We start from the raw sequence: 25,555 nt of genomic DNA on the forward strand, positions 1-25,555 counted from the left end.
GTCTTCCAACACATGAACACAGAAATGTCATCCCATTATTTAGGTCTTCTTTGATTTATTTTAGTAATGTTTTGTAGTTTTCTGTGTGCAAATCCTTTACATCCTTGGTTAAGTTTTTTCCTAGATATTCGATTTGTTCAGTTGCTATTATAAATGGAAAATTTTTCTTGATTTTCTCCTCAGATTGCTCATTACTAGTATATAGAAACAGTACTACTGTTACATACTGATCTTGTACCCCAATACTTTGATGAATTCATTCATTAGCTCTAGCAGCTTTATTGTAGAATTTTAAGGTCTTTCCATGTATAAGATCATGTCATCTGCAAATAGTGAAAGGTTTACTTCTTCCTTTCCAATTTGGATGCCTCTTTTTTCTTGCCTAATTGCTCTGGCTAAACTTGCAGTGAAATGTTGAATAACAGTGGTGACAGGCAGCATCCTTGTGTTATTCCAGATCTTAGAAAGAAAGTTTTCAGGCTTTCTCCTTTGAGTATGATGTTAGCTGTGTGTGTTTCATACACACCCTTTTTCATATTGTAGAAGTTTCCATCTATTCTTATTTTTCTAAGTGTCTTCATCAAGAAAGGATGCAGAATTTTGTCAAATGCCTCTTCTGTGTCAATTGAGATGATCATGTGTTGCACCACCCCCTTCCTTTTGTTAATGTGGCATACTGCATTAATTTATTTTCTTATTTTGAACCACCCCTGCATACCTGGGATAAATCCCACTTGTGTGTAATTCTTTTAATGTGCTGTTGGATTCGATTTGCAAGTATTTTGTTGAGAATTTCTGTCTCTATATTCATAAAAGAAACTCGTCTATAATTTTCTTTTCTTATAGTATTTTTATCTGGTTTTGATATTAGGGTGATTTTTGTCTCAGAATTAATTAGGTAGTGTTCCCTCCTCTTAAAATTTTTGGAAGAGTTTGAGCAGGATTGGTATTAATTCTTCTTGGAATTATTGGTAGAATTCACCTGTGAAGCCATCTGATCCTGGGCTTTTCTTTGTTTGGGAGTGTTTGATTATTGATTCAATCTCTTTACTTGTAAATGGTCTGTTGAGGTCATCTATTTCTTCCAGAGTTAATGTAGGTTGTTAAGCAATTTACATATTTTAACTAATTCTCAGAACAATTCCATACTACACAGGTGAGGAAGCTGAGGCTGAGAACTGTTAAAAGAAATTTGTCCAAGACCACTGTATGAATTTCCTAGATCTGCTGTAACAAAGTGCCACAAACTGTATGGCTTAAAACTAATAGGAATTTATTCTCTCACAGTTCTGGAGGTTAGAAGTCTGAAATTAAGTTGTGACAAGGCCAGTCTCCCTCCGAAGCCTCTAGGTCCAGCTCTATAACTCCAATCTCTGCCTCCATCTTCAAAAAACGTTATGGACAATGAAATTTGAATTTTGTTTCATTTTCTTATCTCAAAGTACTACTCTTTTTTCGGTTTCTTTTCAAACATTCAAAAATTGTAAAAAAAAAACACACACACACACAAACATTATTAGCTCATGAGACAATAAGCACTGGGACACATTTGGTCTCTGGACCATAATTTACCAACCCCTGTACTAGATGATTAGGTGTCCTCTGTTCAAGGCATGTTCCATAAAGCATTTTTTTTTTTCATGTTCAAGATCTCATCTGGCAATAGTCCTATGCTAGAAATAACAAAATTACTCCCAGGTACCAATAGTTGTTGTGTCAGAATTACCTATCTTCCCTTCAACCATTTTTTTTTCCTTTTAAATTTTATTGTGGATATAAACTCTTTACCCATTAAGCAATAATTTCTCAACCCCACACCCCCACACATCTGATCCCCAGTAACCTTAAATCTACTTCCTATCTCTATGAATTTTCTTATTCTAAATATTTCATATAAGTAGAATCATATAACATCCTTAACTGTCTGGTTTATTTCACTTAGCACAATGCTTTCAAGGTTCATCCATGTTGTAGCATGTATCAGAACTTCATTCCTTTTTATGACTGATTAATACTCCATTTTATATACACACACACCCACACACAAATATACATACCACATTTTATTCATCTGCTGATGGACAATTGGGTTTCCTCTACCTTTTGGCTATTGTGAATAATGCTTTGAAACATTTGTGTACAAGTATTTGAGTACCGGTTTTCAAGCCTTTTGCTTACATATCTAGAAGTGGAATTGCTGGATCATATGGTAAATTTATGATTACCTTTTTTCTTCCTCCTTCTTCTTTTTAAATAATGGCCATCCTAGTGGATGTGAAGTGGTATCTTATTGTGGTTTTGATTTGCATTTCCCAGATAACTAATGGCATTTAGCATCTTTTCATGTTTTTATTGGCCATTTGTTTATCTTCTTTGGAGAAATGTCTATTTTTTTTTCAGTTGTAAGAGTTCTTTATATATTCTGGATATTAGATGTTTATCAGATATATGATTCGCAAGTATTTTCTCCCAATCTGTATGTTGTATATTCACTTTCATCATAATGTCATTTGATACACAAAAGTTTTCAAATTTGATGAAGCCAATTTCTGTATTTTTTTTCTTCTGTTACTCATACATTTGGTGTCATAGCTAGGAATCCAGTGCCAAATTTCAGATCATGAAGACTGACTCCATAGTTTTTTTTCTAAGATTTTTATAGTTTTAGCTCTTATATTTAGGTTATTGATTCAATTTGAGTCCATTTTTTATATGATATGTGGTAGGGATCCAACTTCAGTTTTCTACAAGTGACATCCAGTTGTCCCAGTCCCATTTGTATCAGACTGTTTTGATTACAGTGGCTTTGTTGTGAGCTTTGAAATCAAAAGTGTAAGGCTTTCAGCTTTGTTCTTTTTCAAGAGCCACTTTTTAATATTACATACAAATTCTCTTCATAATTAAGGTATCCCAGTTAAATCATCAACCCTCAAGGGAATATTAACAATAAATAAATAATATCAATATCACCTTTTAAACATTTAATCATGCACCATTATGATTTTTTTGCATGTGTTCTAGCCATTCCTTCTTGATAAAGGGTTATGGAATCTTAGTTCTGAATGAAGTCTTAAGGCTCAAACAGGCCAGTCATTTCCAAAAGGCATTCTCCAGAGCCTTCAAGTACCTTACTGTTGTCTCAGAAGAGAATGACTGGTGGTTTAGAAAGCTCCTCGCAGTGGTGTGCTGGATCCCACTACCATAGGCTCAAGACAACTGCTAGTTAAATTTTCAGGATTATGTGAGTCAGTTGAGTTCAGGTTGATAACTTGAAGTTGGACATGTTGGGAGTATTTACACCATAGAAATCTGCAAGCACTACAAAAATTAGTTTTTTTTCTCCCCAACTAAGAGCTAAACATTTACCAACATAACATTGCCCATTACCCTCTTTCAATACAGATGATCCTCTTAGATATATTTTGCACATGCATGTACATGCATATACACATTCACGAACTATGAAGGCAGTATCAGTAGATTCAGAGAAGAAAGAGATTGACCCAAACCAAAACCAAGAACATATACGATCAATGGTTTAGATCACTCCTAAGTCACTGTTCCCATTGGAATCACAAAGTCTAATGCACTTATATTTTACATTAAATATGGTCAACTGAAGACTAAGGAATTCAAAGATTCATCTAGGATCACAAATTTATCAGAGCGTATTATCTCATCTAATTGTATGGGTTCATCTAACATAGAAAAAGGGAAAGAAATGGAAAAGGACTGTACTCCCTTGTACAACCGTGATCTAAGAGGTGCCATTTTTACTTTTGTATAATGTTAATTATCCACAAAGCTCCAGTCCATTTCCTTTTTTATTTATTTTTGTTCCTGATAAATGAAAATCCTTGTAATGTAATATCTTGCAATACCCTAAAATTTCTGAACTATATGCTGTTTGTTTCTAGGCGAGAGTTCTCTGATTATTCCTTGTTTCTGGTCTCACTCCATTAAATTACATGAGTCATACATCACCATAAACCTAATCTAAACAAATTATTTTGAATTGATTTATTTTCTGGATCTTCTGCTTTGGTCATTGTTCTGCATTACTCCAGGCTTCAACAAAACCATTTTAACACAATCTTTTTCCTTTAACTTTGAAAGATTAAAAAATAAAAGAAGTATATTTGCAGCTACTAGGTGAACTGGAATACCTAAAAGGGGATTATATTCAATTTCTCAGTAAATATGATTGTTCATACAAGAGTAAGATGACACTGAGTGGTCTATACCCAATTCTGAAACAAATTTCTCTCTAAGCCTTAGAAAAGAATATCCAGGACTTGAAGATTCCTGAAACTTTACAACAATATATTAATGCATAATCAGAAATGTGGAGATCCAAATAAATCTACCTCTTCAATTTTCAGAAGGCAATTTTTAGAGCCAAAAACAGATGTGTATTTTTTGGAGTTGTATTGAAACTCTTTATATTATATGGCCACAGTGAAATTCGCCCTGGGGTTATTTATACACATGTTTAATTATTTATTTATGGGCTTACATGGTATTATTTTTCATTCAAATCCAAAGCTAGTTAATATCCTGCAACAAAATATTTAAATGAAATTCTGAGACCCATCAAGTCTTGCAGTGAAAGCAAGAAAGATCTATCAATACTCTGTGAGTCAACAGAACAGAGTGTACCTACAAATTAAACTAGGCATGGTACTCAACAAAAAGTTAACACTTCAATACATAAATTCTAATTCCAGTTTCCTTTCAAGACAAAACTTCCAACAACCTATATTTTTCTTCATCTTTGATCAGCTCATAAGCAATATAGAAAAATTAATCACCTAGAGCTCTTTCATACTGTATGAAGCTATTTCCCAAACTGGATTCTGTGGAACACTATTCTGAGATACATTATAATTGTTTTACTATTTTAAAAAAATAAAGTTCCAAATTTGAGTAAGTCTGGGAGATGTTGGGTTTAACTAGTTTTCTTTCCTTGGGGATTTATCAGAGCCTTTAATAGAGATAGATAGATAGATAGATGACAGATAAATAGACAAACAACTAAAGTGTGGCATGGTGGGAGAGCAGCAATCCTATAACATGGCCTGAGTTCCCCTACCAAATCTACTTAATGGTTCCCATGACTGGCCATTTACTCATTAAAATGGACAGTTGTATTCTAATTCAGCCAAATTCACAGTTAGAGATAAAAAACAAAATAGAATTGAGCTTTAACTGCAGCTAAGGGGAGTCAGCTCGAGACTACAGAATTCAAACAACCTGTCTAGGATCACAAATTTATCAGAGAAGGACTTCCTTCCAAGTTCTATCCAGGCAAAGTAATCACCTGGAGTGATAGATTGAATTATGTACCACAAAAAAACATATGTTCTTTATCTTAATCCATGGCTCTGTTGGTGTGAACCCACTGTAAATAGGAACCCTTTGAAGATATTATTTTTCTTTAAAGTGTGGCAAGCTGAAACAGGGTGGGAATAATCCAGATTACTGGAGCCTTATAGAAGAACATGAAAGTCACAGAAGCCTGGCAAGAGTGGACATCACCAGGCGACAGGAGGCAGAGAGACAAGCCAAAGAACCCCAAGGATTGCAGCAGCCAGCACCAGAAGACTTCAGGAGAAAGCAAGCATTGCTGGTATCTTTATTTTGGACAACTTCTCAAAACTGTGACCCAATAAATTCCCATTGTTTTAGCAAACTCATTGTGTTGTATTTATCATGGCAGTCTGGCAAACTAAGACATTTGGCAATCCCTGGGATAAAGAAAGGAATTTTAAGAAGTCTTTTATTTATTTTGTCCCTGTAGTTTAGGAGTAAACCATTAACATTGGAGATGAACAAGCCCTTAGAAACCATGTAGTTCTACTTTCTCATTTTACCAGTGGTAAAACTGAGGCTCAAGGAAGTTTAGCAGTTTGATCAGGGTCATACAAGATGTTAGCCATGATAAATATGAAACTGCTGCTTGGATATCTTTACAGTGGGTCCAATGAGCTAAAGGAAGCAGAGATAAGTTCCTGTGATTCCTTCTATCTCCATTTCCTACTCCTTTACTAATAAAATAACCACTATTTATTGAGCTTCTGCTAAATGCCAGGCATTGTGCTAAACCATTTACATATATCATCTTATTTTATTCTCTGACTATGGTAATGTGATCAGACATAATTGTTTTTTCAGAGACATGACTCAGAAAAGTTCCATAACATGTCCAAGACTACACAGCTTGCCAGTGATAGAATCTGTATCTGGAGGCATGTCTGCCTGACTCCAAAACCCACGTACTTCACTGACTTCCCCTTTCTCCCCCTTTACAAACCCTCTTCTGCTGCTCCTTCTCCTTCCTAGATATTTCCATTGAAAAGTAGTTGTGATCAAAATTATAGGTCAGCTATCAATAACAATTCAAATATTCATTCTTCCCCATTCTTAGAGATAAATTACCATCTTTCAAGGACTAAGAAGGATTTAGGTTGAGATGAGTACTCATAAAATAATCTGGGTCTCATCATAAATTGTGCAGCTTGGAAGGGCCATTCTCTCACTTAAGGAAGCTGAACTTGATCATATTTCCTTTCTTTCTCCCCACACCCACTGACAGAGAATGGATGAAATTTCTAACAATTTACTTCTGATTTCTTTAAAATATGCGTTATCAATAAAGAAGGCACAGTCAAATGACTGGAATCTAGGGATAGGATCTGAAAAATATCACTCTCTAAAATTTTAGAAAAACAGTAAGGAAGAGAGGGATGGAGGGAAAGAGAGAAGGAGTAGTGTGCAGATCACCAGCAACAGAATTCCCTGAGGCTGGAGCCTCCTGACCCCACTCAAAACCAACTAAGTCAGAATCTCTGGAGTGGGGCCCAGGACTCTGTCTTCAGAAAAACTCTGGATGATCATAATTTACAGCGAAGTCAACCTACCTTAAGAAGTGACTTGTAAATGTGTTGGTTATGGGACTCAAATATTTTCTCCTTCCTTCAAGAAACCACAGTTCATCTATGGGAAGAATTGATCAGAAATATAATGATGTCATATATGGGTGACAATGACTGTGTGAGTCTAGAAAAGAAGGATAAAGACATCCTGAGAGAGGTTATTTTCTGGGGCCAATACATGGGTTTTGCCTTGCAGGTGATTCCTGGCCAGAGGTCATCAAGCAACAATGTTATACAACAAGAACTCCTTCATTGATGCTAATTTTAAACTCAACAAGAAACTATTTGAATGTCATTTTAACTGTGTGTGGTGGTGTTGTTGTTGTTTGGTGTTGTCATTGTTGTTCATAGAAAACGTAATAAATGCAGGCAAAGAATAATAAATTCAAATAGATGCAAAGCTATATAGTGAAAAATGAGTCTTCCTCCTCTCACCCCAGTCCTTCCAGGCACAACCAATCGTTTCTTGCATTTCCAAAACAAACTATGCCAAGTCAAACAGATGAGAGTACATTTCTTTACATTTATACAAGGGGGGGAAGCTGATTATGCACACTGTTCTTTCTCTTTCATTTTTGCCTTAACGTATCTTGGGAAACATTGCCTACATTACATACAGATTTACATTACATATAGATCTACATAATTCTTTTTCATAGTATCAGATTTCATATCGTATGGATTAACCATAAATCACTGGATCACTTCAGTTTTGATGGACATTAACATTTTTCCCAATCTTTTGCTAAAACAAACAACGCTATATGGAACATTCTTATTCCTATGTCTTTGCTCACACATGGGGACTTAAGTTTAGGATAAATCCATGGAAGCAAAATTGCAGAGATTAAAGATATACGCATCTTTATTTGAGATATTGCCAAATTTTCCCTCCAAAGAGGTTAGAGCAATTTAAATTCCTATTTACAGCATATGATACTGCTTGTTTCCTCATACCTTCATCAATACAGTGTATTTTGAATTGTAATGTAATTTGCCCCAGAGGCTCCCTACTGGAGAGAAACTGCTGACCAGCTAACAAGAATGTAACATAGCAGCTATACTTCTCCTTGAAAATGAACACAATGGCATTACAATTTATTATCTTCTTATAAACCAGGTAAGGATGGGTCAGTGACCTTGATCCTCTGTCAACCCTGGGTAAACTGACAAATTTGAGTTTCTGGGCTTCCAAAACTAGGTAAATCATGGTACAAGAAACTACTCATCTATAAGACCTTGCTGAAAGGAGTCCTCTTTTAATTTCCTTCTTGAAAATCTAAAACTAAATTGCAAAAGTAGCATACTTCTTCTAATCAATTGCTTAAAACTATACCTCATCTCAATACTAAAAACAAAATGATTATGAACCAAATTGCCTTCATTCAAGTCTGCAAGAGGAGAAGAACTCTGTTGAATGCTTCAGACCAAACTTCCTTAACAGACAACAGGAAACAAGTTCAAATGGAATCTACTCACAGACTCAGCGCTCCACTTTAGAATCTCTCTTCATATTTCACCCCCACACTCCACAAAGGAATAATAGATATTACGCTGTTTCTTCCAGTAATCTTGAAGATGTTATTGATTTATTGTTTATTTTTCACTGAGTCCTGCACTTAGGAGGAAACAGGGTATGATATATATGCACTTTCAGAAAACTGCTTTAATGTTGTAAATAATATCCCAAACCATTAATGAGCCTTTTAGAGGTGCCTGCCTTGCAACAGCGAATTACTTAAGCACTGAAAATCCAATCAACAAATACTTATTTTTGCAACTTCTATGTGCATGACTAAAAGTCTTACTTACCCCATAAGTAAAATAAGTACCTCTAGAAAAATACATTAATTCAACTTACATATACTGAGCACTCATCATGTGCTAGGCACTGAACTGGCACCACAGCTACAAAAGTGACTAAGGCAGAGCCCCTGTCTTCATGTTAGGAGTAGTCCAATGGAAGACAAAGTCAAGTAACAGGTAACTTTAATACAGAGGTACAGAGCACAGGATATTATAGGATCACAGAAAAGGGATTCCTGATCAAGCCTTAAGGAATTTTGGGACGCCTTCCAGTAGGAGGCGATCTAATATGATTCCCAAGTAACATTCAGCCAGGGGGGAAAAGTGGGCAAAAACAGGGAAATATTATTGCTTAATCATAGAAGTTCACCTAAACCCCATGAAAGTCAATGGTGGTACAGTATCTATCTTAAATATAGTGAGTTGATTAGAATATGTACAGCCCTTCATGCCATAATGCAAGCCCCCAAAAACTTTTCTGAAAAGCTGAGCCCACCAATAAGAATAAAAGAAAAGAAAAGCAACACACACACATACACAACACAATTACTCAAACTACAATATATTTTCCATTACAAGTACCATACATTTTCACCAATTCTCAATAACCAAATGGACACCTTGTAGACCCTAGAATTCGCTCCTTAATTCCCTCCCCTTTGTTGGCCCATCCCAACCCCAACAAACTGCAGCATGAACCTACCTGTGGTTTTGATGCCCAATTTCCCTGCATTTAATTTTGGAACCTAATTAGACAGTTATACATAGTCATTAAAAAAGATGATGGGCTTGACAGACTGAAACAGATTTTCCTTCACTGGCTTTCATGTTATTCCGACAGCAAGGAGGCCTAGAGCTGGAACTAGTTCCAAGAAAAGTCCCCAAAGAATACCAACAAGGAAAAACATCCACTGGGCTGTTTAAGTGCACTTGTTACAAACTCTTATACACACATAATAACTAGCATAAGAAGTTTAATCCTTATAGGAAAACAATTCAAAATCCAGGTACATTCATTTGGCTCTCCCCAAATTGTGGAGGACTAAAGTTAGTAGCTCTTCAATATGCTGTACTATGAAACAAGATGAAAATGGCAAGCAGGAGAATGAAAGGAGCCTTCTGAGATTCATTTTTTAGTTTGTTCATTCTAATACACTACAGAAGGCAGTGCTTTCCATAAAGAAATTATTCAATTTTGACATGCTCTAACTTGTGTTGTTTGGGTTAGAATTGGCTGCTATACCTAACAGAGGATATTTTCACAAATTATGTGGCTTTGGGAAAAGAGAGAGTTTGGGGAGCTAAAGAACAGGGAACATTTACCCCTACCATACTGAAATGATTTAAGAAGAATCGATTTGTATTGCTGCAGTCACTCCTGGTTGCATGGTCTATGTGCCAGTTGGAACAGCTTCCAATGTGTTCTCTTAAGAACTTCAGGGTAGAAAAGGGAAAGGAAAATCAAACCTGCCCCTTAATGAAAAGCTGTTAAAGTGATCTGTCTTAACATAATGTATTTAAAATCAGAAGTTGTATAAATTCTTACATTTCAAATTCCACATACTCTATCAAAATTAGGTAGACTATCAATCCACATATTTGTTACATAGTCATGCCATATATTACATACTTTACTGAGATGCTGAAGGAGATGAGAGGGAGAAAGAGAGAGAGAGAGACAATTAGTTAGAATTTAGATACAGCTATATGAACTAGAAAACCAAGATATAAGTAGCTTAAGCAGACAAGATTTTTTTTTCTCCTACATAAATCTGGAGAATCAGCAGACCAGAATTGGTCTGACCAGGAGCTCTATGATCATGTAAGACCCAGACTGCTTCCAGATTTCTGTTCCACCACCCCTAGGGAATGATCCTTGTTCTCATGGTCTAAGATGTCACTCCAGCCACCCATCTCCTTTCTAGGCAGCAGGATTGGGGGAGGGAGAGTCAGGCCCTAAAGGACACATTGCAGAAGTTGCACATATCACTTCCCCTCACTCCCATTGGCCAGAATTTAGATGCACAGCCACATCTAGAAGCCAGGATAGCTAGAAATGTAGCCTTTATTCTAGGCAGTTATGAACCCAGACAGCAGAGACTCACAGAACCAGAAGAGCTGGTGTATTCAAGAAGAGAAAGCTTTACATGTAGAAGAAGAGGAGAGTGATCTGACTCTGGAGAGAATGAGTGAAGGTTCCCTGAGGGGGACCTTATCCTCTTCCAGCCTCCAGCACTGGCAGGACCCAGTGGGGGTCCATGTGTATGTTCCTGGGAAACAGCACTGCTTTCCTGTGGAGTGACTGTGTTTGGCATGGAAGCAATACACTGCAGGAATATCACAGCCATTTGCTTGCCCTTTAATTGAGAGTTCAAACTAGGACAAGGAGCAACCCACCTGTCACAGTATTGTCCTGAACACCAGGCCCTTCTCCAAGTTCTGGGGGAAATATGAACCTCCATTAAGTGCATCCTTTCAATTTCAGCACAACATACACTTTCAGTTGTTCTAGTAGTAATCCTCAGTTGGCTAACTTTTGTAGTGCTCTCATACTTAGTATCCTTGAGATCACAGGCAACATTTTTGATCAGGAAAGGGCTAGGAGACAACATATTTTTTTTTTGTCTTTATGTCACCAACTAGCCCAAGAAAACTCTTTGTATTGATACTTTATCACAATATAATTTTTAAAAAAATTGTTAATCTGGGTGACACTTCTCTATAATAATTTTCCCCATCATATTAATTTATACACATGTACACGTTACTGAAGAAAGGCATTTTAGGTTTCTACCCCAAGAACAAAAGACCTGAATTAGTACTGAAAAAAAGTCATAGCTAGGATTTCCCCTGGTTCTCTAGTTTAGCTTCCACATTGACAATTTTCAACTTTTGTTGCTCAATGAAAATAATAAATAAATGCTTAGTCATTTTTACAAGTACTCTTAAAAAACAGTATAGCTTTACACTAACTGGAAATGGCTACCACCTCCAAAAAATTGACTGACACTATGTCTAACTTCCTGTTACTTCTCTTACTACTGACCTCACCTGTGAGTAAAGCAAAGGGATATCCAGGTAATCTCCTTTAGGAACACACTGCCCTTTTTCCAAGTTGACAGCCCTACAATTAAGTACTCAGAGCCAGCCAGTGTGCAAAAACACTTTCCCCCAGTGCCATATTCTTCAGTGGGTCAGAAAGTCAATCAAATTCTATTCCATAAATAAAACTAATTCCTATAATATGGGATGGGAGGTTGCATTAATATTTCTAATACCAAATATTCTCCCTCAAGTAATATAAATTTATAGGTATGACTTTTCCCAATGCTCTATTGACTGTTCATAGTATATGAAAGTAATTAGGCTTCTCTGAAAGGCAAAACTGCATTGAGAACTCTATCTGAGTAAACACAAAACAAAAAGAATTATGGGTGTTATTTTTAATGTTTCCATAAAAGTTAACATCTATAAAAATATTGCTTCCAGTTTTTTTTTTGTTTTTTGTTTTTTGTTTTTTTGTTTTTTTGCATAAAAGCCAGCCCCAGTAGTTACTGAAGAGGGATATATAAAATCTTTAGAAACAAAATATGCTGGTGTACCACCACCTAGAATAGCACATACTTCTGTTATAATACTGATTTGGCCAGGCCACAAGTCAACGTATGTCTTTTAAAATATGGTACACACATCCTGTGAAAATGACCCCTGTATCTCTAGCCCAGTTCTCGCTTAAGGCTATAGCCTGCCCAGGCCCTGTGCTAGGAGTCCCTCCAGCTTCCTCCACCTTGCAGCACCTTCACCCATCCCTGTTTCCTTTGGCTGTCTTTCTGAAGATCAACTACTCCTCCTCTATTCTAGGCTGACTTTTCCACCACTGTCCTCTTTCAATATTCCTCCCATTCTTTTCCTGAACCTTTTGCTTCAATCTATTGTTTCCTTTTCTGTGTCCCACAGATATCACCAGGACAGCAGAGGAACAGTCCTGGGGCATCCACTAGGCCAAGGACACTGGGGATGCTGAGAGGACAGGATATGAAAAAGCAAGACCCTGGTCTTGCCAAGCAGAAGGATCATTACAGATTGATTAACCTGCCTTAAATTTTGAGTCAAAATTGGGCAGCCAAATCTGGAAGCTAAGAGAACAAAGCAAAAATCCAGGAGTCAAAGGCAACCAATTCCAGAGTCAGAAATAGCCAGCATCAAGAAAGTAGAATGAACAAAGGTCAGCCAAGAGAAGAGGAATCAGAGGAAAATGAAACTTTACTAGTTTTAGCTATTATCTTCTCTATACACAGCTCTTGCAAACCTCAATGAGTTCCATATTAAAGGGGGAAGCCACATGCATTTCTGTACAAAATATATTTTCCTTTCCAGTAGAATCTACAGTTAAGCATTCAAAACTCATGCAAAGTATAATAAAACGCCTCTCAACAACTTCCACTTCTATGACTCAGAAAAAATCTCTTTCATCTTCAATCTCTGCCTTCCACTAATTTCTCCACTAACTCTTGTTTCCTCTTTTTTACAAACAAAAGTTCATTCACTCATGCATTTATTCCTCCTGTCTTTATCTGCAAAAGTTCTTCAAAGAATATTCTAAGCATCAGATTAAAACTCTGATGCTTAGAGTACAATGTTGGCTTCTTTCCGCCTCTGTTCTAATAGAATTGCTTTTCAAGGTCACCGCTGATGGCCTCAGGCCCAAATCTCTTGCTTTCACTCAGTCCTCACAGTTCCTGTTCTCTGGACCACTGTGACATTAGCCAATCTTGGATTTCCTGGCATAGCACCCTCCTTCAGAACCAACCTTCTTCAGCTCAGCTATTTCTTATTCCCACAATCCTGCCCATTCCTTTCTCTGCCATCTCTCAGTCTCCTCTGCTATGAAAATTCAACCTAGTCTCTGAGATCCATTCTAATTATCATTTCCTGCTGGATCTCCAGAAACAGACACAATTTATCCTCCTTTGCTGATGTTTGATGTTTGAATTTCTCCTGCAGCAGCTCCCTATACAGCTTCAAAGGAAGGTGATCTGTTCCCCTGTGTTCTATTGCTCACTTAGACTGGAAGCTCCTTGCATGTAAAGACTGCATCTTATCCATCTTATACTCCTGAGGAAGTCCAGGAACAGTACCAGACACATTGCCGTTACGGGCTCAGTGAGCATGAGAACAATGTCAACCTCACTGCACAATGCCTGGCATGCTGGCTATTATCAACATCAATGCAAGTTAAATTCAACTGAACCTACTACTGTGAAGAGAAATGTCAGTATTTCTCCTGTGAAGTATCTGAAATATTTTATTTCAGATATTTCGGTGAAAAAAAAAGTAACTTGAATTATCTCAATGATATCAAAATTCAAATTTACCAGATATTTGTGTTGTTGTTTTGTTCCATCTGTTTTGTTCCATCATGCAAGAACATACTGTTTCTTAAATTATTTTATACACCACCATATGCATCTCATTTCCTGTTCTCATGGAGAAAGGAGGCCTGTAGAATCATAGCATACTTATTTTTTCTGGAAGGAAAGGGAGGTAAAAAGGGAAAAGAAGTGATATGTGCATAGAGAATATTCAGTTTACATCAACTGAATTTCTTGCTAAATGTCTCCTAGCTTTTTCACATGCAATTTGCTTAGTGTGGTGGTTTGGAACTCCAAAATGGGGTCCAGATAAAGTAAAAAGAATGAAGCACAATTTGGTTGATAATACAAGTTTTAAGAGTTTGATGAGCTTTTATTCATAATTCATTAGAAGAGGAGCCTAAGAGTTACCCTTAAATATTAGGACTTGACAGTCTTAATTCTCAGTTATTTCACCAAGGTTGGAGACAGACAATTAGGCTTCTTTTATAAAGCGTAGCCCAGGGTTTGTCGTGGAAGAAGACCTGAATACTTTCTTTGAATGACTGACTACTTCCTTACATGACACCTTTGGAGAAGACAACACCAATATGTGGGGAAAGGGTGGGTAGAAAAGAGTTTTTTTTTTTACACTCTCACTGATTTTCAATAACAACAGTGAGAACTTTAGTTATAAAAATTATTTTTATAGCAGCTAATGAGCAATAAATGTTTAATCATTATAGGATATTTAAGAGCATGGCATCGTTATTTTATAGATAGGAAACTGGGGCTTGCAGAGGTCCCGTAGCCTGCTGAAATTCTTGTATCTAAGAAGCAGCAGAATCAGGATTCAAACTCTATACTTTCAGACTCAGGAGATCTTACCCACTCTTAATTTCATCTGCACTGCTTCTCCAAAGATGTCATGTAAGGAAGTAGTCAGTCATTCAAAGAAAGTATTCAGGTCTTCTTCCACAACAAACCCTGGGCTATGCTTTATAAAAGAAGCCTAATTGTCTGTCTCCAACCTTGGTGAAATAACTGAGAATTAAGACTGTCAAGTCCTAATATTTAAGGGTAACTCTTAGGCTCCTCTTCTAATGAATTATGAATAAAAGCTCATCAAACTCTTAAAACTTGTATTATCAACCAAATTGTGCTTCATTCTTTTTACTTTATCTGGACCCCATTTTGGAGTTCCAAACCACCACACTAAGCAAATTGCATGTGAAAAAGCTAGGAGACATTTAGCAAGAAATTCCCAGCCTAGTACATAGAAGAAACAACAATAAAAAACTAGACAGCCAGATACAAAGAAATAAGGATCATCATGGAGGTATAAATAAAGGAGCACTGGCAGCTGTTGGCAACAAGAAAGGCTTCATAGAGGAATTGGCATTTAAGCTAAAGATTTTTTTTTACAACCCTAAAATTGGAAAAATGTCTGAAAAGATGTACCATAATGTGCACCTACCATCCAAGTCACATAATACAAATTTAACTCTAGCCTTCATAGTGCAGAGCTTAATATTTGGCAACAATTAGATGCTTTTCTGAACAATTTATTTATGGAAAAGAGATTTCCACATTAATGGATAGCAATTGGCTAAATGTGTTCTTTGCTTAAAACTCCCAGAAATGATTATTGGCCGGAAAGGTAACGATCAAGCAAAATGTTGACAATTTTTCAAGTTGTTTTCACCTCTCCCAGAGTTATTAATAAACACAGCATTTTGGTTAAAATATTCCTTCACAGGGAATATTCATTTTCCTAAAATGAATAGAGTTATGACCTTAAAAAATGCATTTCACCAACATAAATTAATTTGGGCTGAGATTTTGAGCATAGATAATACCACTGGGCAACAAGTCACTTAATTTTCCAACTTGTCACAGGAGCAAAGAAAAGCAACTGTATTTCAAATGTTCAATTAGAAGTAAAATAAAGTTTATATAATGATATACTACACTGCTAGCAAGTCATTAAGATTATACATTATCAGCATTGAGAAACTGTCAGTTTTGCTTTGCTTGTAGATTGTGGAAAGGAACTTCTATAGCATCAAATGGCCCTTCAGCTACTTTCTGACTTTTTTTTTTTTAATTTTCAAGAATTTGTGGTTGGGGTATTTTGAGGCATGAGAGTTTCAACAGTGACATCTCCTCATATTTGCAAGAAGTTTGTGAGGTTCAGACATGGGTTTCTTTGCCTGTGGCAAACATACTGTTCACATTTTGAGAAAAACTGCCGATACAGTCTGATGAAACAGTTCCAGCACTGCAAAATCACCAGCATATGTGATGTCTGCCAAGAGATTTCCCTAAGAATGTTCTAATTTTCTTCTATCTGTTTAGAGAAAGTTAAAACAGATTTAAAATCTGTTAAAATGTATTAATGTGCAGCATTGCACTATATCGTGTTGTGGACATACTGGCAAAAGAGAAGTTGCATGAAGGTTGACATCGGAGTACCAACCGAGAACCTATAGTCTCCATCCAAAGAAGAAACTTTCCCTAACCTCAACTTTACGGAAGGCGGAGCTCATTCATTCCCCATAACTTAGATTTCAGAATTTCATTGAGTGTTAGAACAGAAGCGGGCTCATCTAATTCTCCCTGCCCATTTAAAAATATCTGTGTTAGCTGCCCAGTGACAAACAATGGGATCACCTGCAAATACCAACTTGAGTAAGAAAACAAAGGCAGCTCTTAGTTGTTAGCTTTGCACCAAGAATGTAAGGCTCAAAAAAAAAAAAAAAATGCTTTGGGAATGGAGCTAAAACTTTTTTTTTTTTAATTACAAAATCAATGCTTTCCATATTTCGTATAGTGAGTATTATGCAGGAGTCAAATTTCAGAAACCTCATGTGAATTAGAAATAAACTAACCATTAAGATGAGGATTAATATGTCTTTCTTTAACAAAGTAAAATGAAATTCTCGGTGTTGTCGCAAGGACAAGACAAAATCACAATAACTGTGCCCCCAAGGAAGTAAAACGTTTAATCTTTTGTTAAAAAAACACATTTACAAAAAGGAATATAATACTCCAGATCTGAATGAAACCAATATATACACTCACTCCAGATTAATGAGAATGCTTACCTGGCTGATTGAAGAGCATGACGAACAGCTATTCTACTTGCCTATCCGGCCTCATCTCCCTTCTTTTAGAGCAGGATTTCTCAACCTAGGCACTACTGATATTTTGTATCAGATAATTCTTTGTTGTTGAGGACTGTGCATTGTAGGATGTTTATGCCTCTACCTACTAAATGTTAGTAGTACCTCTCTCCAGTTGTGACAAAAATGCCTTCAGGCATTACAGGTACGGTGGGGACACAAAATTGCCTCCTGTTGAGAAATACTGCTTCAAGGAAACAGCTTCTTCCCTACTACCTGGTGGAGCTGCCCTTCACAGCGTATACCCAGAAGCTACTTAAAGCACAGTAATTTCAGGCCAGACCCTTCCCAATCTCCACAAGTCCCTGCTGCTGAGAGCTCCAGTTGCTTGCTCTTCCTCTGACTTGTTCTTTAATTCCAAATACTACCCAGAATCCACCCAGACCTCCCTTTCATTTCCTGCCCAAATTATTCAAAGATGGAGTCTGCTGCTTATAACCAAGGAAAACTAACTGATAAAAAGCTAAGCAGAAAATAATTGTTTTTGTTACTGTAGGTTATATATATATATATATATATATATATTATATAATAACAGAGTAAGGCAGGAATGTTGGCTCATCTTCCCTTCCCCCAGTAACTTAACTGAATGACTAAAAGTCATAAGAAAATAATAAACATTTTAGGATAAAATTCAACCAGCATGTGTCAAATCAACAAAGTGGCATGAGCTTTTACTATGAAATTTAAAAGTATTAGCCAAGAAAAAGAAAGAAGATTCAACCTCATTAACCCACCCTACCCCAACCCTATGGACATCGGAGGACAAAGTGAGTATAGAGAATACCGAGAATTCTCAAAAATACCTTAATGTTTGTAAAGGTATGGACTGAGGGGAAGAGAATGAAAATGCAAACCTGGACAAATTCAAGGAAAACTGTTTTATAACAGAAATTTCTACATACTGCTTAGGACCTTATCAGGATAGCCAGGACATACTAAATAGATGCTATTTGTTTGAAAAGATGAGCTCTTAGAGTACATTAATTAAAAAAAAAAAAAAAGGCACCCTTTTTTCTAGGCTGGTGTAGCCCTGCACCAGGCTCACTATCCTGTAAGGAGAACACAGATAAGATTTAGTGTCCATTCAGTCCCCTCAGTTAGGCATCTTTATGCAGGGACAACCTCCACAACAGTTCATAGCAGCCCAGCCAACAAAGGCAGGAAGGGCCACCAGTGCACCATGCCAAGTGAGGGAATGTATCAAGTCCAAAGTAGTGAAAATAATTCTAATTGAGGAATGGGCGCAAGTATAGGATATTTAATAGGAACTCAGGTGATAGAGCAGGGCTCAAGTTCCTTAGCATGGGCTGCACTCTGCATCATCCTTGCTTTCCCTTCCCATACTTCCACATTGTCTGCTGCAGTGGCTTTCAAGATTTAACATGCATCAGAATCATCTAGAAGCAAGGGCCCCATTCCAGAATTTCTAATTCAGTAGGTCTGGGGTGGGCCCCATGAATTTGTGTCATTAAGCAATGCTTATGGTCTCAGGTCCACACTTTGAAAAACAGTCATCTTTAGAAAAGCAGGTAGAAAGCAAGTCCAAGCCATCAAACTATGGTTCAAATGGGGGAAAACAAACTAATCCCAAGTAATTTGAAAAGAGATCAAGGAGAAGTTACTCAGACATTTCAGGGGAAAAAAAAACAAAACAACATCCTGTTGATTATAAGCAGGATGAAAAGAGAAGGCATGACTACTATGCAGACATTCTACCTGACATGCTATGGAAGAAGGAGGAGAAGGGGAAATGGAGACAAGAACATAATGCAAAAGACAGATAAAGAATCCAGTCTGATTTCATTAAGATGGCAGAGTAAGGCACTCTAAGTTCTACCCCTCCATCGAATCTTTAAACTAGCAAAAATTGGCAGAACTACATTTCTAAGGGACCCAGAAAACAAGGTTGCAGTAACTAGGTAAACACCAAATAAGGAAAAAGCAACTTAAAAACGGTAAGTAAACCTCATGGCACCATTGCTAGTCCTTCCCTCAACCCATTCTCAGCTCTGTGCAGGCCAGTCTGTGATCTCAGTGTGGATCCCTGGTCCTGCTTGCAGAGGGAGCAGAGTAACACTCATGTGCATACTGGGGTGCATGTATGTTGCACCAATCAATCTGGTGGCCACTTGAAAGACTGAACCAGGACATCTGTCTCTGGCTCACCATCCCAAAACTTGCCATGCACAGAAAAACAGCTTGTGGGCAGCCAAGTCAGTGTAATAAACATTCAAATTGCAATAGCCTGTGGCAAAGGGTTATTGACTTTAAGAGACCGAGAGGACAGATTTCTGAGAGGGAAGAGGGACATTTGGATCTGTAAAAATGGGGTACTCCTAAAGCCAGGAAAACATGCCCAGGAAAATATGCTTGCTCAAAAAAGACCAGAGAGCACCTACATTTTCACCTTGGGCTGTTCTTCATGTTCATTTTTATGAAGGCTAAGTTCTGAAGGAGAGCACCAGCCAAAGCAATCATTTTGGAAAGAATGTGAGAGGTGTTTTGCTTGTTTAATTTTGTTAGCCCCTGGCATTCAAGGAAATCTCTGTCATGCCACTAACTGGTGTGCTGGTTTGGATGTCTTATGTCCCCCAAAATGCCATGTTCTTTGATGCAATCTTGGGGGGCAGAGGTATTAGTGTTGATTAGGTTGGAACTTTTTGATTGAGTGTTTCCATGGGGATGTGACCCACCCAATTGTAGGTGATAACTTTGATTTAATGTTTCCATGGAGATTTGGCCCTGCCCATTCAGGGTGGGTCTTGACTGGTTTCCTGGAGTACTTTAAAAGTAGGTACACAGGCCCAGATGCTTGCTGCAGCTGAGACAGACATTTTGGAGATGGTCATTGAAAGAAGACTTTTGCTAGCCCAGAGAAACTAAGAGAACAGCCCCAGATGCCTAGAGAGGAAAGTCCTGGGAGAAAGCCATTTGAAAGAAGACCACTGGAGCAGAGACCAACCATGTGCCTATGCCTTCCCAGCTAAAAGAGGTTTTCCCAATGACATCGATGTTCTTCAATGAAGGTGCCTATTTTTGATGCTTTTGTTTGGACACTTATGGCCTTAAGACTGTAACTTTGTAACCAAATAAACCCTCTTTATAAAAGCCAATCCATTTCTGGTGTTTTGCAAAAAGGCAGCATTAGCAAACTGGAAAAACTGGATAGAAACTTAAAGAACAGACACATCAGGGACTAAATTATAGAGTTAACCTATTAAACTGCTGCACAATGTACAACAAAAAATTTCAAGGCATACAAAGAAATAGGAAATGATAGCCCCTACAAAGGAGCAAGATAAAATATCAGAAACCATCAATGAAGAATGCCAGACTTTGGATACACCAGACAAAGACTTTTTAAAAATGGTTTGAAATATGCTGAAAGAAGCTAAAATAAAACTTGGACAAAGAACTAAAGAATGTCAGGGAAAGAGATACATGAACAAAATGAGAATTTCAAAAAAGAGATAGAAATTATAAAAAGGATACAAACAGAAATACTGGAGCTCAAGACACAATAAGTGAATAATTCTCTCAAGGTATTCTATAGCATAACAGACCTGGCAGAAGAAACAATCAGTGAACTCAAAGTAAAAAACAACTGAAATTATTCAGTGTGAGGAGCAGAAAGAAAAATGTATGAAAAAAAACAGAGCCTAAGAGACCTGAGGGACACCTTCAAGCATACCAATACACGCATAATGAGAATCCCAAAAGGAGAATAAAGAAAGGGGCAGAAATAATACTTAAAGGAATAATGACCGAAACTTCCCAAATTTAATGAAAGACATGAGTATATACATCCTAGAAGCTTAATGAATCCCAAACAGGAAAAACAAAAAAAAATTACAAACTGAGACTCATTATAATCCAATTTTCAATGCCAAAGACAAAAAAATCCTGAAATGTGCAAGAGAGAACAACATGTAATGTACAAGTGAGCATCAATAAGATTAAATACTGATTTTTCACCAGAAATCATGGCGGCAAGAAGACAATGAGACAACATATTCAAAGTGCTGAAAGAAAATAATTGCCAAACAAGAATTCTATATCTGGCAGAACCATCTTTCAAAAATGATGGGCACATAAAGACATTCCTGGATAAACAAAAGTTGAAGGAGTATGTGACTACTATATCTTCCCTACAAAAATACTAAAGGAAGATCTTCAGATTGAAAGGAAAGGACACAAGACAGCAGATTGAAGTAGAATAAAAAAATAAAGATCTCTGGTAAAGGTAACTACATGGGTAATTAAAAACATCAATATTATGGTATTTTCAATTTGCAAGAAAACTTTACTTTTCACAATATCTAAAATGCAAATGCATAAAAAGTAATGATACATATTTGGTTTCGGAAATGCAATGTACAAAGATGTAATTTATACCAAAAACAACATAAAGGTGGGTGAAGGAGATGTATAAGAGCATAGTTTGTAGACGCTATTGAAGTTAAATTGGTATAAAATTGCCTGAGATTGCTATAGATTTAAGATGCTAAATTTAAGACCCATGGTAACAACAAATGAAATATTCAGAAAAGTATTCACAGAAGGAAATGAGACTCTAAACGGTTCACTAAAAAAGATTTAATAAATACAAAAGTAGGCAGAAATGGAAGAATTGAGGGAAAAAAGAAGAATAACACTTAGAAAGACCAAAGAGCAAGAAGGCAGAAGAAAGGCCTGAATTATCAGTAGTTACTTTAAATGTAAATGGATTAAACTCTTCAGTCAAAAGACATATTTTGGCAGAATAAATTTTTAAAAATGGCCCAACTCTATGCTGTTTAAAAGTGATTAACTCTAAAATCAAAGACACAAGTAAAAGTTAAAGGATTGAAAAGACATTCCATGCAAGCAGTAACCAAAAGAAAGTGGGGGTGGCTATTCTAATGTCAAACAAAATTGACTTTAAGTCAAAAACTGTTTAAAGGGATAAAGAAGGATGCTATATATGGGAAAAGTGGTTAATTCATGAAGAAAATAAAGCAATTATAAATATAAATGAACATAACAAAGTAGCCTCAAAATACATGAAGCAAATACTGAAAAACTGGAAGGGAGCAATAGATAGTTCTACATTAACAGTAGGGGAACTCAATAAACCACTTTCAATAATGGATAAAACATCTAGACAGAAGATCAATGAAGGAAATAGAAGACTTGAACTATACAATTAACCAAACAGACCTAAAGCAGACAAATATAGAATGCTTTACCCAACATCAGTGGAACACATATTATTCTCTAGTGCACATGGATCATTCTCCAGGATAGACCATATGCTAGGTCACAAACTAAGTCTTGATAAATGTTTAAAGATTGAAATCATGCAAAGTATCTTCTTGGATTACAGTGGGTGAACTTAGAAATCAATAACAGAAGAACTGAAAATTTCACAAACATGGAAATTAAAGAAAACACTCTTAAACAACCAATGAGTTAAAGAAGAAATCACAATAGAAAACAGGGAACATCTTGAGGCAAATGAAAATGAAAACACTACATGCTGAAACTTATGGGATGCAGCAAAAGCAGTGTCCAGAGAGAAATTTATAGCCCAAATGTTCATATTAAAAAATAAGAAAGAGCTCAAAATAGAGACCTAACCTCACAACTGGAGGGTCTACAAAAAAAGCGCAAACTAAACCCAAGTGAACAGAAGGAAAGAAATAACAGCAATTAGAGAAAAGATAAATGAAACAGAGAATTAAAAAAAAAAAAAAGAATAAAGAGAATCAATGAAATCAAATGTTGGTTCTTTGAAAAGAGCAATAAAATTGACAAACTGGTAACCAGAATGGCAAAGAAGAAAAGAGAGAGGATGTAAAAAACCAAAACCATTATTGAAAGGGGGAACATTACTATCAACCCCACAGATACAAAAAGGATTAAAAGGGGCTATTATAAACAGCTGGACACCAAAAATTAGATAACTTAGATGAAATGGGTAAATTTCTAGAAATACACAAATTGCCTAAACTAAGTGAAAAAGAAACAGGTCTCAACAGACCAACAACAAGTAAAGAGATTGAATCTGTAATCAAAAACTTCCCAACAAAGGAAAGTCCAAGACTAGATGGCTTCACTGGTGTATTTTACCAAACATTCAAAGAATTAACGCCAACCCTTCTCAAACTCTTCTGAAAAATCAAAAAGGAAGGAACATTCCTTAACTCATTTTATGAGGCAAACACCCTAATATGAAAGCCAGATAAAGATATCAGAAGAAAAGAAGATTATAAACCAATATTCTCATGACTATATATGCAAAAATCCACAACAACATACTAGCAAAACAAATCCAATAGTACATTAAAAGGATTATACACTATGACCAAGCGGGATTTATCCTAGGAATGGAAGTGTGGTTCAACACAAGGAAATCACTGAAAGCAGTACACCACATTAATAAAATGAAGGGTGTGTGTGTGGGGGGGGGGGGGGGATATGATCATCTCAACAGACACAATCAGAAAACTAGGAATTGAAGGAATCTTCCTCAACATGAAAAAGACATATATGAAAAAACCTTAGCTAACGTCATACTCAAATGAGAAAAACTGAAAGCTTCTCCCCTAAGATCAGGAACAAGACAAGAATGCCTGCTCTCACTACTGCTATTCAACACTGTACTGGCAGTTGTAGCTAGAACAATTAGGCAAGAAAAAGAAAGCAGAATCAAAATTAGAAAGGAAAAAGTAAAACTATCCTTATTTACAGATTACGTGATCTTATATGTAGAAAATTCCAAAGAAACTACAAGAAAGCTAGTAGAGTTAATGAATGAACTCAGTCAAGTGGCAGGGTACAAGGTAAACATGCTAAAATCAGTGGTGTTTCTATAAACCAGCAATGAACATTCTAAAAAGGAAATCAAGGAATTTCATTTACAATAGCAACGAAAGAAATCAGATATCTAAGAACAAATATCACCAAGGATGTAAAGGGCTTATACATGGAAAACTAGAAAACATTGCTAAGAGAAATTAAAGATGACCTAAACAAATGGAAAGACCTTCCACGTTCATGGATTGTAAAACTTAATATTGTTAAGATGTAAATAGTACCCAAAGTGATTTAGAGATTCAATGCAATCCCAATCAAAATTCCAACAGCTTTCCTCAAAGAAATGGAAAATCAAATAATCAAATTTATCTATTACATTTCAAGGGGCCTGGAATAGATAAAACTATCTTTAAAAAGAAGAGATTGGAAGACTTGTAAATTCTGATTTCAAAACTTATTACAAAGCCACAAAAATCAAACAGTGTGGTACTGGCACTAGGACAGACATATAGATTAATGGAATAGAATTGTGAGTTCAGAAATAAACCCTCACATCTATGACCAACTGATTTTTGACAAGGGTGCCAAATCTACTCAATGGGAAAGAAGAGTCTCTTCAACAAATGGTTCTGGAAAAACTGGATATCTATATAAAAAGAATAAAAGTAGACCCCTACCTCACACCATTTACAAAAAATTAACTCAAATAGATTGAACACCTAAACATAAGAACTAAAACAATGAAACTCCTAGAAGAAAATAGCAGGAGATAAACAGCGCCTTGTATTAGGCAATGCAGTCTTAGACTTTACAACAAAAGCATGAGCAACAAAAGAAAATAACAGAGAAATTGGATTTCATCAAAATTAAAAACTTTTGTGAATCAAAGGAGATTATCAACAAAGGGAAAAGACAATTACACAATGGAAGAAACTATTTGGAAACCATATATGATTAGGGTTTAATTTATATCCAGAATACATTAAAAAAAGAAAAACACAACCTCCTACAACTCAAAAACAGTAAGATAAATACCTAATTTTAAAATGGGCAGAGAACTTTCATAGACATTTTTCCAAAGGAGATATACAAATGGCTAAAAAGAACATGAAAAGATGCTCAACATCATCAGCCATTGTGGAAATGCACCTCAAAGTGACAATGAGGTGTTTCAGCCATGATGAGGCCAACATGCAACTTTTTTCGGTAGTCCAGCATCCAGGTTCATCTGACACACCCACCTTCACCATGCCACCCAAGTTCGACTCCAAGAAGGTCAAAGCCACCTATGTGTATCAGTAGGGAAGCTGGTGCTGTGACTGCCCTGACCCCCATGATCAGCCCCCTGGTCCTTCTCTAAAAATGGTTGGTGATGGAAGGGTCTAAGGATTACAGTGAAACAGACCATTCAGAACAGATAGGTCCAGACTGATGTGGTAACTTCTGCCTCCACCCTGATCATCAAAGTCCTCAAAGA

The 25,555-nt window shown here is 36.5% G+C and overlaps 1 protein-coding gene across 10 annotated transcripts in view; it reads right to left on the reverse strand.

The window, feature by feature from the left end:
• FHIT (fragile histidine triad diadenosine triphosphatase) overlaps nucleotides 1-25,555 on the reverse strand; it is a 1,654,094-nt gene that overhangs the window by 933,930 nt on the left and 694,609 nt on the right. For 2 of the 10 annotated variants that reach the window (XM_037799397.1, XM_037799409.1), the window contains one exon: nucleotides 6,921-6,996. The exons of the other annotated variants lie outside the window; for them this stretch is intronic. The gene's annotated coding sequence lies outside the window, so the exon portion shown is untranslated. The remainder of the gene's footprint in view (nucleotides 1-6,920; nucleotides 6,997-25,555) is intronic. 10 annotated transcript variants of the gene reach the window in all.

This window comes from Choloepus didactylus, chromosome 1, assembly GCF_015220235.1.
Source record: "Choloepus didactylus isolate mChoDid1 chromosome 1, mChoDid1.pri, whole genome shotgun sequence".
In the NCBI taxonomy this organism is placed as follows: domain Eukaryota; kingdom Metazoa; phylum Chordata; class Mammalia; order Pilosa; family Megalonychidae; genus Choloepus; species Choloepus didactylus.